The sequence below is a fragment of the Peromyscus eremicus genome, chromosome 1, assembly GCF_949786415.1.
Source record: "Peromyscus eremicus chromosome 1, PerEre_H2_v1, whole genome shotgun sequence".
Classification (NCBI taxonomy): domain Eukaryota; kingdom Metazoa; phylum Chordata; class Mammalia; order Rodentia; family Cricetidae; genus Peromyscus; species Peromyscus eremicus.
The window spans coordinates 151,416,257-151,429,867 of NC_081416.1; the positions used below are offsets into that span (position 1 = coordinate 151,416,257).

General features: G+C 49.9%; 1 protein-coding gene across 2 annotated transcripts in view; it reads left to right on the top strand.

Annotated features, from left to right (window-relative positions):
* The window catches only part of LOC131919912 (BOS complex subunit NOMO1), a 120,280-nt gene extending 115,274 nt beyond the window's left edge, over positions 1-5,006 (top strand). The window contains exons 26-28 of one of the 2 annotated variants that reach the window (XR_009381479.1): positions 3,576-3,782; positions 4,427-4,640; positions 4,788-5,006. The gene's annotated coding sequence lies outside the window, so the exon portion shown is untranslated. The remainder of the gene's footprint in view (positions 1-3,575; positions 3,783-4,426; positions 4,641-4,787) is intronic. The other variant, XR_009381480.1, reaches the window with a different exon arrangement.
* Positions 5,007-13,611: the final 8,605 nt, after the last annotated feature.

Genomic DNA, 13,611 nt, shown 5'->3' on the forward strand with positions numbered 1-13,611 from the left:
ATACATTGCTGTGGGATGTATGGCAAATGTGTTGCTAATTAATCAATAAAACACTGATTGGCCGTTGGCTAGGCAGGAAGTATAGGCGGGGCAAGGAGGAGAATAAAGCTGGGAAGTGGAAGGCTGAGTCAGAGAGACACTGCCAGCCACCACGGTGACAAACAGCATGGGAAGATACCGGTAAGCCACGAGCCATGTGGCAAGGTACAGATTTATAGAAATGGATTAATTTAAGATATAAGAACAGTTAGCAAGAAGCCTGCCACGGCCATACAGTTTGTAACCAGTATAAGTCTCTGTGTTTACTTGGTCGGGTCTGAGAGGCTGTGGGACTGGCAGGTGAAAGAGATTTGCCCTGACTGTGGGCCAGGCAGGAAAACTCAAGCTACAATACATAATTAAATAAATAAATCTTATAAAAAAAAGAGTTGTTGTGGTAATGGTGTCTCTTCACACAATAGAAACCCTAAGACAAACCTTTGTAAACATGTAACTAGAAATTTTTTCTTTTTTCTTTCTGTTTTTTGTTTTTGTTTTTGTTTTTTTGAGACAGGGTTTCTCTGTGTAGTTTTGGTGCCTGTCCTGGATCTCACTCTGTAGACCAGGCTGGCCTCGAATTTACAGAGATCCTCCTGATTCTGCCTCCCAAGTGCTGGGATTAAAGGCATGCACCACCACTGCTCAGCGAAATTTTTTCTTAATTTTAAATTTGAAAAAAAAATTCTATTAGCCTAGAAATGAGATTTAATTCTCTTGGTTTACTTTGATCTTTGGACTTTATTATTTTTTGTTTTTTGTTTTTTTCTAGAAAGAGTTTCTCTACATATAGTCTTGGAACTCACTCTGTAGACCAGGTTGGCCTTGAGTTTACAGAGATCCACCTGCCTCTGCCTCCCTAGTGCCGGGATTAAAGGCATGCACGATGACCACTACCACCACCCCCCCCTGCTATCTTTGGACTATTTTTAAAATTATAAATCAATAATTAGATTTCAAGATATAGAGACTTTATATAATATTTGTTAATTTGAATTCTTTGTATGGATGTTACAATTCTCCCAGCATAGTACTTGTTGGAAAATATTGTTCAAATTAATGTTTGTATATGTTCATTTGAAATTATATTAAAATCAGGAAAATGTGTATTTGTTATAATTTCCTTTCTGATTTTTACATGTGTTTATAAACATTGCATGCATGTAGGTGGGTACATGTACGTATGTGGGTACATTGTGGAAGCGGAGGTTGTTATGTTCTTCAATGATTCTCTACATTATTTGAAGAGGCGGGATCACTTGCTGATCCCAGAGCTCATCAGTTCAACTAGTCTAGCAAGCCAGCTTGCTCCTGAGATCCCCTGTCTCCACTGCCAGTATGCTGGGATGACAGGTGGGCCTCTACTCATGTCTGGCTTTTATGTGGGTGCTGGGCATCTGAACTCTGGTCCTCAGGCTTTACACCCTGAGCCATCTCCTCAGACCATCTTATTCTTTATTTTTTTTAGCACTGTTGGGAATGGAACCCAGGGCCTTGCCCTGCAATGTAAGCGTTCTACCATTAAGCTTTATCCACAGCTCCTTGTGAGGAAAAAGACAAACTGGACAATGTTGAAAAGATACAGTTTGCAAACCGCAAAGTATAGAGCAGAAGGGCCTGAGTGGACCTGTACAGGTGAGGGTCTGCCTCCAGAATTCCCAAGGAAGGTCATCCAGCCCCTGCACGGGGCCTTTCTGATAGTGCAGAAGAGTGGTTTCCTGGTATGCTTGTCTGCGGCTCTAAATTAACCACAGAGAGTAGAGAACAGGGATCCCTGGCTTCCGTGTCCCAAGACTGATATCCACTGCTGTCTATTGCCTGAGGAACAATTCACCTTATTGTCAGTTCTGGTCAGTTTTAGCCTGAAGCAAAGCCAAGCTGGAAGATGGGCCCTTTCGTTGTTCTTAGTTGCTGTCTACTTAGCAGGGGGCGGGCTACACCATATAACACGGTGCGGAGGCAGCAAGCCCACAGGGTAGGAACATGGCCATAATTCAGAGAAGGGAGGGGTAAGAGTTTACCTTTTCCCTGTGCCAGTAAGAGCATCACCAAGGTATTAGTACCCTAAACTTCCAAATGCCCCACTGGCATCCACTGCCCCAGGCCAGAGGAGGACAGCTGAAACTCAGTACGTTCTGGGAAGACTGGTGCCGAGGTGGGCCAGCTTCTCAGGGGAGACAAACAACTGTATGGTCTGGATGGTGACCCCACTAATGTGCAAATTGGGGGAGTGCCCTCATGTCTTACACGGTCTTTGCAAATGTGATTCTAGAAAGGATTTCAGAGACCCAGGCACGATTGGTCCCACTTCCAATGACAGATGTGAAGAAAAACGGAGAAATGAGACTGACGCAGAGGACAAGCTAAGGGGGCAGAGACTGCAGGGTGCAGCCAGGAGTCCAGCAGCCTGGGCCGCCCCAAGTTGGCAGAGGCGGGAAAGAGCCTTCCTTAGTCTGTCAAGAAAGCAAGGAAAACTAAGGGACTGGGCTGCTGCTGTCACTGCCAAACTTCTAGAGCTCTGGCCTCTAGTAATGTAAGCGCGGTTTCCGCCCCGTCCTTTCTGCACCGCCCCCCGCCCCCCGCCCCCCCCATGCCTCGTCCAGTCCTTTCTGCACCGCCCCCCGCTCCCCGCCCCCCCATGCCTCGTCCAGTCCTTTCTGCACCGACCCCCGCCCCCCATGCCTCGTCCAGTCCTTTCTGCACCGACCCCCGCCCCCCATGCCTCGTCCAGTCCTTTCTGCACCGCCCCCCGCCCCCATGCCTCCTCCAGTCCTTTCTGCACCGCCCCCCGCCCCCCATGCCTCGTCCAGTCCTTTCTGCACCGCATCCCTCCCCCGCCCCCCCATGCCTCCTCCAGTCCTTTCTGCACCGCCCCCCGCCCCCCATGCCTCCTCCAGTCCTTTCTGCACCGCCCCCCGCCCCCCATGCCTCCTCCAGTCCTTTCTGCACCGCCCCCCGCCCCCCATGCCTCCTCCAGTCCTTTCTGCACCGCCCCCCGCCCCCCATGCCTCCTCCAGTCCTTTCTGCACCGCCCCCCGCCCCCCATGCCTCCTCCAGTCCTTTCTGCACCGCCCCCCGCCCCCCATGCCTCCTCCAGTCCTTTCTGCACCGCCCCCCGCCCCCCATGCCTCCTCCAGTCCTTTCTGCACCGCATCCCTCCCCCGCCCCCCCATGCCTCCTCCAGTCCTTTCTGCACCGCCCCCCGCCCCCCATGCCTCCTCCAGTCCTTTCTGCACCGCCCCCGCCCCCCGCCCCCCCATGCCTCGTCCAGTCCTTTCTGCACCGCCCCCCGCCCCCATGCCTCCTCCAGTCCTTTCTGCACCGCCCCCGCCCCCCGCCCCCCATGCCTCGTCCAGTCCTTTCTGCACCGCCCCCCGCCTCCCGGCCCCCCATGCCTCGTCCAGTCCTTTCTGCACCGCCCCCCGCCCCCCATGCCTCGTCCAGTCCTTTCTGCACCGCCCCCCGCCCCTCGTCCCCCATGCCTCGTCCAGTCCTTTCTGCACCGCCCCACGCCGGGCCTCGTCTGACTCTGGCTGCAGGACCCACGGTGTTCCAGGGCGCGAGCTCTGATTGGAGGACGCGGCGAAGGCCCGGAAGCGTGAGGCTGCGCTTCTGCGGCCGCAGCACCGTGCTCAGGAGCGCCAGCTTCACACGGGAGAGAAACACCGCAAGGTCCGGATGGCGGTCCTCTGGAGTGGGCTTGCATCTTGTAATTTCTAGATCTGTGGACCGAAGAGACAGATTTGGTAAGTGTTGGTGAGTGAAACGGAAAAGTCTCTTTGGAAAAAAGTCTCTTTCTGTAACTTCGGGACTCCACAGAGGGAGGAAACCTGCCCAGAGCCTTGATGGGAATCGTCATGGTAACTGGTGGGGGCAGATCCAGGGGAAGGCAGGTTTGTCTTCCGAGTTGGGGTCCAGAAGCTTGTGTACACTTGTCAGCAGCCTCAGAGGACATCCGCGCTCGATCGGGGGGGGGGGGGGGGGGGGGGAGGGAGAAGGCGGGCGCGCGCGCGCGGGGGGCGGGGGCAGGGAAGAGAGGGGACGATCTAAGGGAAAGAGAGGAGGGACGGACAGAGAAGGAAATGATTTTCGAAGAGTTGAGTTCTGGGAGAAGGGAACCTGGGGCCGGAGGGAAAGGAGAGAGCTGTAATTGCTGAAAATGAAGTTACCGATTCTTATCGGGTTGGGCATCTGGCTGAGGCGCGTATTTGGATGATGGGGAGGATACTATTTTGCTGAGGAATGTCTTAGAATGAATTGTCCTTCTGGGACTGGCAGTCTGTGCCCGATGTGTGGGTGACACAGACTCAAACTCCTGATGCTCTGAGCTTGTTTCCTTAAACGCTTCTTTGTTTTTTTTTTTTTTTTTTTTTTTTTTTTTTTTTTTTAGGTGGGGTCTCATGTATCCCTTGGAGGTGGAGCCCCTGTTCCTCCTGCCTTCATGGCCCCGGGGCTAACATTAGAGGCATATGTCACCTCACCTCGTGTTGGGGACCTGCCGCCTAAGCAGACACTGGCCAACTGAGCTTAGTTATCTTCCAAGACTGCACTACGTAGAGAAGGCATGGGAGTGGGGCATCCCATCTTATTCTTAAAGCCTAAGGGTAATTACTGATTAAACACCTTCAAAGCCCCCACCACACATATAGCTGAGGCACCTGTCCGAGCCTGGACACTTGTCTCTTCAAGTGCTTCTTGTCTTTCTGCTGAAGAAACTCACGGACTGGTTCTGAACTTGTTTTCTGTGACAGACTTCCAGGTGCTGTTGGGTGTGGCCCACCATGCTCTGAGGGGCCCTCCCCTGCTTCACTACTCAGCTGGTGGAAGTGCATGTCCTGCTGCTCATGACAAGATGACTTCACAGAGTTGCCAGAGGGGTCCAGAGAGTGCACACATGAACTACAAGGGGCCATGCCATACAGCTGTCTGCAGTCGTAGCTCTTCCCTACGTGGCTGCAACCTAGCACCGCCCAACAAACATGGAGGGCAGAGCAAGCCAGTCCGGTCCAGCGCTGCGGGCTCCTCATGGGTGACTGGTTTGCTGAGGATGCTATTATTGCTTCTGTGGTACATGCCCGTGGCAGGTAGGATGCGGATGGAATGGGAAGGGACGGGGAGGCTGCTGTAGCTCCTGCTAATCCCTGGTGGGCTCCGCTGGGGGTCCCACTTAGTGTGGTGGTGGCCTGCTGTCCCTTACCCTGCCGTCCCTTACCCTGCCTTTTGTCATAGTGCAGATATACTGACTGGTTGCTCAGATGTGCTTTGAAGACCCTCAGTGCGCAGTTTGCCCTGACTGCATCCCTCTTGGTGCCTTGCTACTTCACCTATGATGTGGGAACTGGGGCAGGGTTGGAGAAAAGCTACCTTTGTTTCATCCAGGCGTCTTTACCGAAGTTCTGGTGGAGATGGGGAGGGACAGTTTTCGTCTCGTGGGGACGTACTAAGGGTCTTAGTTCTGTAGCTTGAGAAGCTAAGGTAAGGCACTGGCTGGTTCAGCTCTAGGATAACTTCCTGTTCTGTCCATCATAGCAGAGATCTTGCAGCTTTCACACTCAGCCGTGGCTTTAATCCCACTCAGGAGGCTGAAACCTCACGCCATGACCATCTCCCAAAGTCCTCACTGCTCAATGCTGTCCCAGTGTGTGTGGGGGGTGGGGTTTCACCATCAACATACACATTTGGGAAGGATGAAGAATTCAGCGCTTAGCACATCACCAAACACGCTCGCTGAAAATATAACATCTGTATTATACACCCAAACGGATCCACAGCTGAGGTGTGACTCTTATCAGACCTCTTTGTGGAAACTGATCAGTTGGGACCGATGAGATGATTTGGCAGATAGAGCCTGATGAGTTTGCTGCCTGGAGCCCACATGGTTTAAGGAGAGAACTCACTTCCGAAAGTGTTCTCCGACCTCTCTATAGATGCCCCCCCACTCAATAAATGTAATTTTTTAGTTAAAATTTAATTATCTAATTGTAAAATGCACAGAGATCTCTAACAGCCAAGACAAGCTTGTCAAGAAAGGACAGGGCTGGGGGGTCTAACTGGATTAACAAGGGCCCTTGGGTGAGAGCTGGTGTGAGCTATTCAAGGCTATACCAAGGGCTGTCCATTGCATCCCAGGGACTGGGTACCAGGAGCCTTCTGTAACTGAGCTCTTGTGTTGCCCTAGGTGGGCTGGAAGTGAAGACCGGAGAGACACAGACCGTTTTCTTACACGACAATGTCACTGTACCCTGCAAAATTCCGGGGTCATTCCGCCTGAACATCACGACTATGGGAATCATCTGGTCTCGGAAGAAAGAGCGGAATGAATCTGAGGCCTTCGTATATCAGTTTTATGGAAGTCACCGGGAGGCGATCCGACCTGGAGCCAACGTATCATTGTTGGGGCTGGAACGGGGCGATGCCTCACTCCATCTGCCCAGGATCGAGCTGAGTGAAGCAGGAGAGTACCGATGCAAGCTGGTGGTCACCCCTCAACAGGCAGAGGGGACGACCAGGCTAGAAGTTGTGGGTGAGTCCTTGACGGAAGTGCCTGGTAGTTCCGATGGTGCTGAGGCTAGTGGTGGATATGTGGATGGCCAAGCAGAGCCGGGGGTTAGGACATGGGCGAAGGAGTCGGGGGCCATGGTTTTCAGTTCTGTCCACTGCAACGCATGCCAGAAGGCAAATACTAAAGAGGATGAGGCAGGAGGATCTTGTATTTAAGGCCATCTGCGGTTCACATTTTGTGTGGAGATGTATATAGTTTGATTGTAAAGTGTTTGCCAGGCTCTGGCTCCAACCCCCATTCCTGCTCCAACTAAGCAAAACCAAAACAGTTTGACAACCTTTAGCAACTTGCCAGTCACTCTGATCTTCAGTGCCCTTTTCTGTGCTCAGAGGTAAAGATAATCTACCTAAGAGCTGTAGGGAAGAGCCCGTGAGCGGCCTGCTCCCTAACGGCAGCCTTAGTAATTACGTACTCCACCTGTTGTGTGGACCGTCCATCTTCACCGAAGAGGGGCCTCTGGAAGGTGCCTGGGAGAGGAGCTCGGTGCCAGGCTGGCCTCCACAGATCTCAACTCAGATTCAGCTTTGCTGCTCCCAGCCTGAGAGACTGGACCAAACATTGAATATCTTTGGAGTGAAATTTTCCCACGAGTCAAACGGGATGGGATCTCACTAAGTTGCTGAAAGGTGGCTTGAACAGAAGCAGAATTGTTCTGCGGCTCAAACCAGCCTTACCAGAGTGTGTGTCTGTGGCCGCTTCTGCCTTCAATCCCGCTGCATTCACCTGCAGTTACTTAGGCCAGCGTCGTTAGCCATTTCCCGCTGCCAGGGTGCTATGCATTTGGGTATTAGTTAGCCTCAGTGGCAGAGTATGTTTGTTCGTTTGGAGATAGTTTCATGTACCCCCGGAGGGTGGCTCTGAACTTGCTGTGTGGCTGAGTCCCCTTTGTATATTTTGGATAGAAGACCTTTATTGCATATATATATTTCACAAAATATGTTCTTGAAGTCTTGCTTATCATTTTACGTTGACAACTTCTACACAGAAGTGTTGAGTTTTCACTAATCCTAACACTATTTTTCCTTAATAGTTTATGACCTGACATTATTTCCTTATTTGGCTTTTTGGAAAGTGGTTTCAGGTAGCCTAGGCTGGCCAGGGTTTGCTATGTAGCTGCAAACGGCCTTGCGTTCTGACCCTCGCGCCTCCATCTCCTACGCGCTGGTGCTGCAGATTGTATCTCCCCCCCACGCCTCATTTGTCTGTCCTGTTACAGTATCACAGCAGCTTTCCTTAGGGACACTTCCTGGGAGGTGCTTTCGCACCTCTGACTAGGTCCAGGGTGACTGCATCTTCCTGCAGGATCTCTTTAACCTGGACAGGTCATTTCCAAGGCAAACATGCTAAGAATCAGTGTCCACTATGGCTACACTCCAGTGCTTTCTCAGAATCTGAGAAGTGTCTGACACTAGCTTCATAAACTCTGCTTGGCAAAATTGCTGTGCAAACGGGGGTCACGGCGTACCCAGAATAGTTGATTAAGCAGAGTCTGAATGGGTTCAGTCACCCACCCCCAGCGTTTGCCCAGGGGTCAAACATACCAGTAAGATCTTCTCTGTCTACCTCCAGGGAGCTCCCAGTCTGCTGTGGTAAACTGGGGGTCCCCAAACTCATTGCTGAGGTAGAAGCCATTCAGTGTGGTGTGAGGAGAGAAACCGGTGGTTGGCCCTGGCCAAATTGTGGTTCTTTTCTCTGGCAGCTTCCCCGGCCATGCAATTGTTTGTGAAACCAGCTACAGAGAGAAATGGTGAAGAACAGCACGTTATATGCAAGCTGGATGGGTTCTACCCAGAAGCCTTCGACGTAAAGTGGGAGAAGAGCACCCTGAATGACCCCCACTTCCGGGCGATTACTGAGGGCATAATCACTGGTCCCACTGTGAGGAATGATGATGGCACCTTCAGTGTTACCAGCTCCTTGGCCCTGAAACCAGCCCTGGAAGACCATGGGAATACCTTCTCCTGTGTGGTGTCACACAGATCCTTACTTGACTCCAAGAGGCTCAATGTTACGCTGCCTGAGAAAAGTAAGCATCCGCCTGCTCCCCCCACTTGAGGACATGTGACGGGAAGTTTGGGATCTTTGAGAAGATTTGAGAAGTCTAGGATCTTTGCTGGGGAAGGAGAGGAAATTTGGGGCTGAAGGAGAACAAACTAGATCTAGTTCATCTCAGACCCCAGAGTCAGCAGTCCAGATTTAGGTCCTGTGCTGATGGCCTAGAGGTAGATGCAGGGGTTGGGGGGAGGGCGGCAGACAGGGCCATCAGGGCTGTTTGTCCGCTCAGAACACCGTCAGAGTCTGGATGTTCCCATGACAGGTAGTGGGCAGCTTGCCAGCTCCTTGGAGACCGGGGCCAGCATCATCCTCTGAGGATGAGAGACTACCAGCAGCCAGGGACCAGTTGTGCCAGCACCCTTTCTAGTTAGGTTATGGGCCTCCCTCAGATGCTGTTAGATGTTTCAATCCAATAGGTAGTCTGTGGGCTGTGTATGAAGATGAGGGAGCCGTAGAGGGTGGTCTTGATGATGGCTAAGGCTTCCTACAGGTGTACCAGACTCACAGGCTAGCACAGCCACTGCGATTTTGCTCATGTGGTAGGGTGGGGTACTTGAGCTCGTATCCTGGGCTGCCCTGACTGTGGCTGTAGTGTTTGGTAGGGATGACCTTGCTGATCAAACACATCTTCCTGAACTGAGAGGAATAAAGAAGGTAAGGACTGAATAGAACTGTGTGTGTGTGTGTGTGTGTGTGTGTGTGTGTGTGTGTGTGTGTGTGTGTAGAGAGAGAGAGAGCGGGGGGCTGTGCCAGTTGATCTGTTCTTAGAGTAAGGACTAGAAGCATGTGTGGATGCAGCTTAAATATGCTGGTGTATTGAATATGCACTTTGGTTTGGGTGGATGTGTTATGTGATGTAGTCTAGAACCCATAAAGCTGTGTGTGACATATGGTCTTTGATATTACTCAGACCTTATCTCTCACATACTCTTTTCCCTCTCTCCTTCATTTCCCCTTCTCTTTCTCTCTCTCCTCCTTCCCTTCCTTTCTTTTACAAGTTTGTGTATGTATATGTGGGGTGTGCACAATGGTGCCTGTGTGGACATCAGAGAACAGCTTTATGAAGTCAGTTCCCTCCTTAAGTGGGTCGCAGTGAACCACCTCAACTCAGTGAGTCATCACGTAGACCCTCCTTTCTTTTGATACAGGGTCTAACGTTGCTCAGGCTGGCCTTGAATTTGCTATGGCATCTAGGATGACCTTGCACGCTTGATCTTCCAACTTCTACTTTCGGAAGGCTAGAGTTATAGTCATATGTCACTACGCCCGATTTATGCGGTGCTGGGCCTTGAACCCAGGGCTTGGTGCATGCTGGACATGCACTCCACAGTGGAGCTACATCTCCACTCTCTTCCTTCGTTCGTTCGTTCGTTCGTTCGTTCATTCCTTCCTTCCTTTTTTGAGGCAGGGTTTCAATCTGCAGCCCAGCTGGCTTGAACTCATGAACTCCTAAGGCTGGGCTCCCAGGTGTGCCCCGCCATGCCAGACGTCATACTGTGCTGTGCTAAACACTTGGATGTCTGAGGACCTGTGTGGTAGCAATGGTGTTGCTAATCCATGACAGAGGCCTGGTGGGGATCTCTGGTGAGACTTGACATCAGCCACACAGACTGTGACACCGGTCCTCGGTAGTCTTGGCCCTCACCAGTGTTTGCTGCTCTTCTGGTTGTTGTCGTAAAATACTCCGACCAAGGCAACTCCCTGAAGAAAGGGCTTAGTCTTGGCTTACCGATCAAGGGTGCAGTCCGTCAAGGCAAGATGACGGCAGCAGGAGGCCACAGCGTGTGTGCAGTCAGGACACGGAGGACGCTGAACGCTTGGCTTGCTTCCTCCTGCTTGCTGAGTCCCGACCCATGGGACAACGTCAGCCACAGTTAAAGTGTGTCCTCCTACCTCGGTTAACCTAGTGTAGATAACCTTCCACAGACTGCACAGAGGACTGTCTGATAGGTGATTCTCAGTCCGGTCAAACTGACAGTATTAACCATCATAACATCCTCTCTCTCCAGGACCTTTGGAGATATACGTTACCATTATTGGTCCCTGTGTTCTCCTGGCTTTGGTTTTGGCTTTGGTGATAGTTTATTGCCTCTGGAGATGGTAAGAACCAGTAAGACAAAGCACAGGCCTGTGGCTAGAACTTGGCTTCAGGTGTTTGTGGTCACAGTCACCAGACACTATCAGGGAGGTCTGGGGATGGGTGCTGGGATACTGTGTGTTGTTTTCTGATGTTAGTTTAGGAAAGAGTTTCCCTGTCTGGTCTCTTATCCCTGACTCTGTGGAGAAGGGCTGTGGAGCCTCTGCCTGTCCATGGGATACGACTTTCACTGTGAATTGCATCTGACCTTATCAGTTGAGACCAGGACTTTGAACTATGAGTGGACTGTAGTGTTCAGTCACACAAAAACCCTTAGCTGAGGGAGCCAGTTCCCATTGCTCATATTTGTTAACACCTTAGTGGGCTAACTGACCATAAGTTTTTAGTGGGGTGACCAAGAATTTCTAATTCCCCTAGATGTTTCTAAATTAGATTTTCAGCTATCATCCAAAGAAAGAGAATGGTGCAGCTGCTTTAGAGGCTCAGGACCCAGTGTAAATGTGCTGGTTAGAAGATTCTAGGAAGTCAAGTGGATCTTCATTACTCATGGGCCTGCCAAGGCACAATGTGTGCGAGGCTAATGCTTCTCTCTGCATTGCATCAGGAGCAGTGGGAGAGTCAGACAAGAAAATAAGGGCTTCTGGGCTGCAGAGATGCTCAGCAGTTAGGAGTACCTGATGCTCTTGTAGAGGGCCCAGCACCCACATGGCGGCTCACAGCCCCTTGAAAACATCTCATCTCCGCAGGATCATGTACACCTATCGTGAACATAAACTCATGTAGGCACACACACAAACACAGAAAGATAATACAGAAATAAGTCTGTTGGAAAAAGAAGAGGAAAAGAAAGGCTGCTGATACAACACAGACCAGCTGTTTCCTAGTTGGGGCTGAGCCAATGGGAAGCCTGTGCGTAAGGTTTTATGGAAGTGTTTCTTGGGCACTGATGGCTTCTTTTATTCTTGTCCTTCTCTAATCTGATCTAGGTGCTGCTTGTCGTCTTCCAGGAACCCTTCAGTGAAAGGGCACAAAGGCAGTGAGTCGCTCGACCTGAATCCTCACACAGCCGTCCCTCTGTCTTTACTTCGTCCTTCTGTGTCCTCCACAAGTGGGCAGGCAGTCCCTTGACTTCGTGGCATTTGCTAAGAAAACTTAAGCTGCAGTTTTTAAAGATCCATTTTTAGGGTTATTTTCTACCTGAGACACTTAGTCATGAAAACACAGTGTGCCACAGCTGCCAGTGAGAACAGTCTGCGGGGGATGTTTCCAGCTCCAAGGGCCTACTAAGATAAATAACTTAATGATACACCGCAGGGCCTTGAAAAACAAGCTCAAGCCAAACCCCAGATCCGTAGTGGGAAAGAGTTAAGATCAGGGCAGGGACTGATCAAATGGAAATGAAAAATTAGAAAATTTGTAAATCTGATCAACAAACCCCGGCTAACTGGCAGAAAGCAAAGCCTCACCTAATAAAGTCAGAGGTAAGAAAGGAGCCATTCAGAAACTCAGGGAGCACCAGGACATTCTTTAAAAGTAGATATTCCACTAAATTAGAAAATTTTAAAGTATTGGATGAATTACTTTGTGTATATGATCTACCAGAATTAAACCCAGGTGAGATAAATGATTTAAACAGATCTGTTAGGAGCAGTGAGATTGATGTTGTAATAATACTAGTGATAATGATAATAATAATAATGATAAACAACAACATCACCAAACAAAGCAGTGTTCAGGCCCTGACGGATTCACTGGTAAAAGCTACCAGATCTTCAATGAAGTGCTATCACCAGCCCCTCTGAAGAGAGGAAAGACCACTGCCGAACTCTCTTACAAGCCCAGCATTAGCATCAGAACAAAACTGGATGGAGACAGAACAAGAAAGGAAGGTTGTTTTTTTAAACATTCGTTATTTATTTATTTATTGCATGTGTGTGAGCTTACCCGTGGATGTGGAGGTCAGGAAAAAAAATTACTGTGTTTTTACTCAGGCTGGAGAGAGGGTGTCCACTTTCTCCACCCTTATACAATATACTTCTTGGAGTCTTAGCTAGAGCAGTATGACCAGAGAAGCAAACAATTATTTATATCTATCTGTTTATCTATCGTCTGTCTGTCTGTCTGTCTGTAATTGAGGCAAATAGAAGGAATGTCAGGACCAGTAAGATGGCTCAGCCTGGGCCCCTGAGTTCCATTCCCAGAACACAAGTAAAGGTGGAGGGAGAGAGCCAACTTTGTCTAGTTGCCCTTTGACCTCCACACACTCTCCATGGCATGCCCTTCCCATCATGCACAGACACAATAAAACAAGGAGTGTGGAGTAGAGACAGGAAGGAAACACCAAAGTCTCCCGATGTGCAAGTGACGCATGCATGAGAGACCCCAACAGTGCCACCAGTATACTGCTTATGTTGATGTTTTAAAATGACCTATTTGTAAGCAAGGATTTTTAGTGTCTGTGACTAGGAATTTGTAAAGCTGGGTATCTGAACTTGATGTATTATTCAAAAGTTTACAAAGCCAAGTGACCCATGGTTGCTCTCTTTTATACGAAATATATCAAGACCAAGGAAAGACTTGGCAAACCCAACCCTCCTATGTGAAACCCGTGTCTACCTCTGTTTGCCTTGAAATAAGTGTTTTGTTATGTATGTATGAGATGCACTTGCACTGTAGAGAAAGGGTCTGTTTGTGGACACAGCTCTAAAATCGTAAGAGTCCTTACAGTTTTACAGTGTAGAACTGTTGTCCTGCTGGCCAAAGAGTCTTAAGTTACCTTCACTAATAGATGGTGCATTAACAGAGAAGAGATTTCTGTGCAATCACGGTGATCGGTGCTGGCTCCTGTTGTGTTACATAA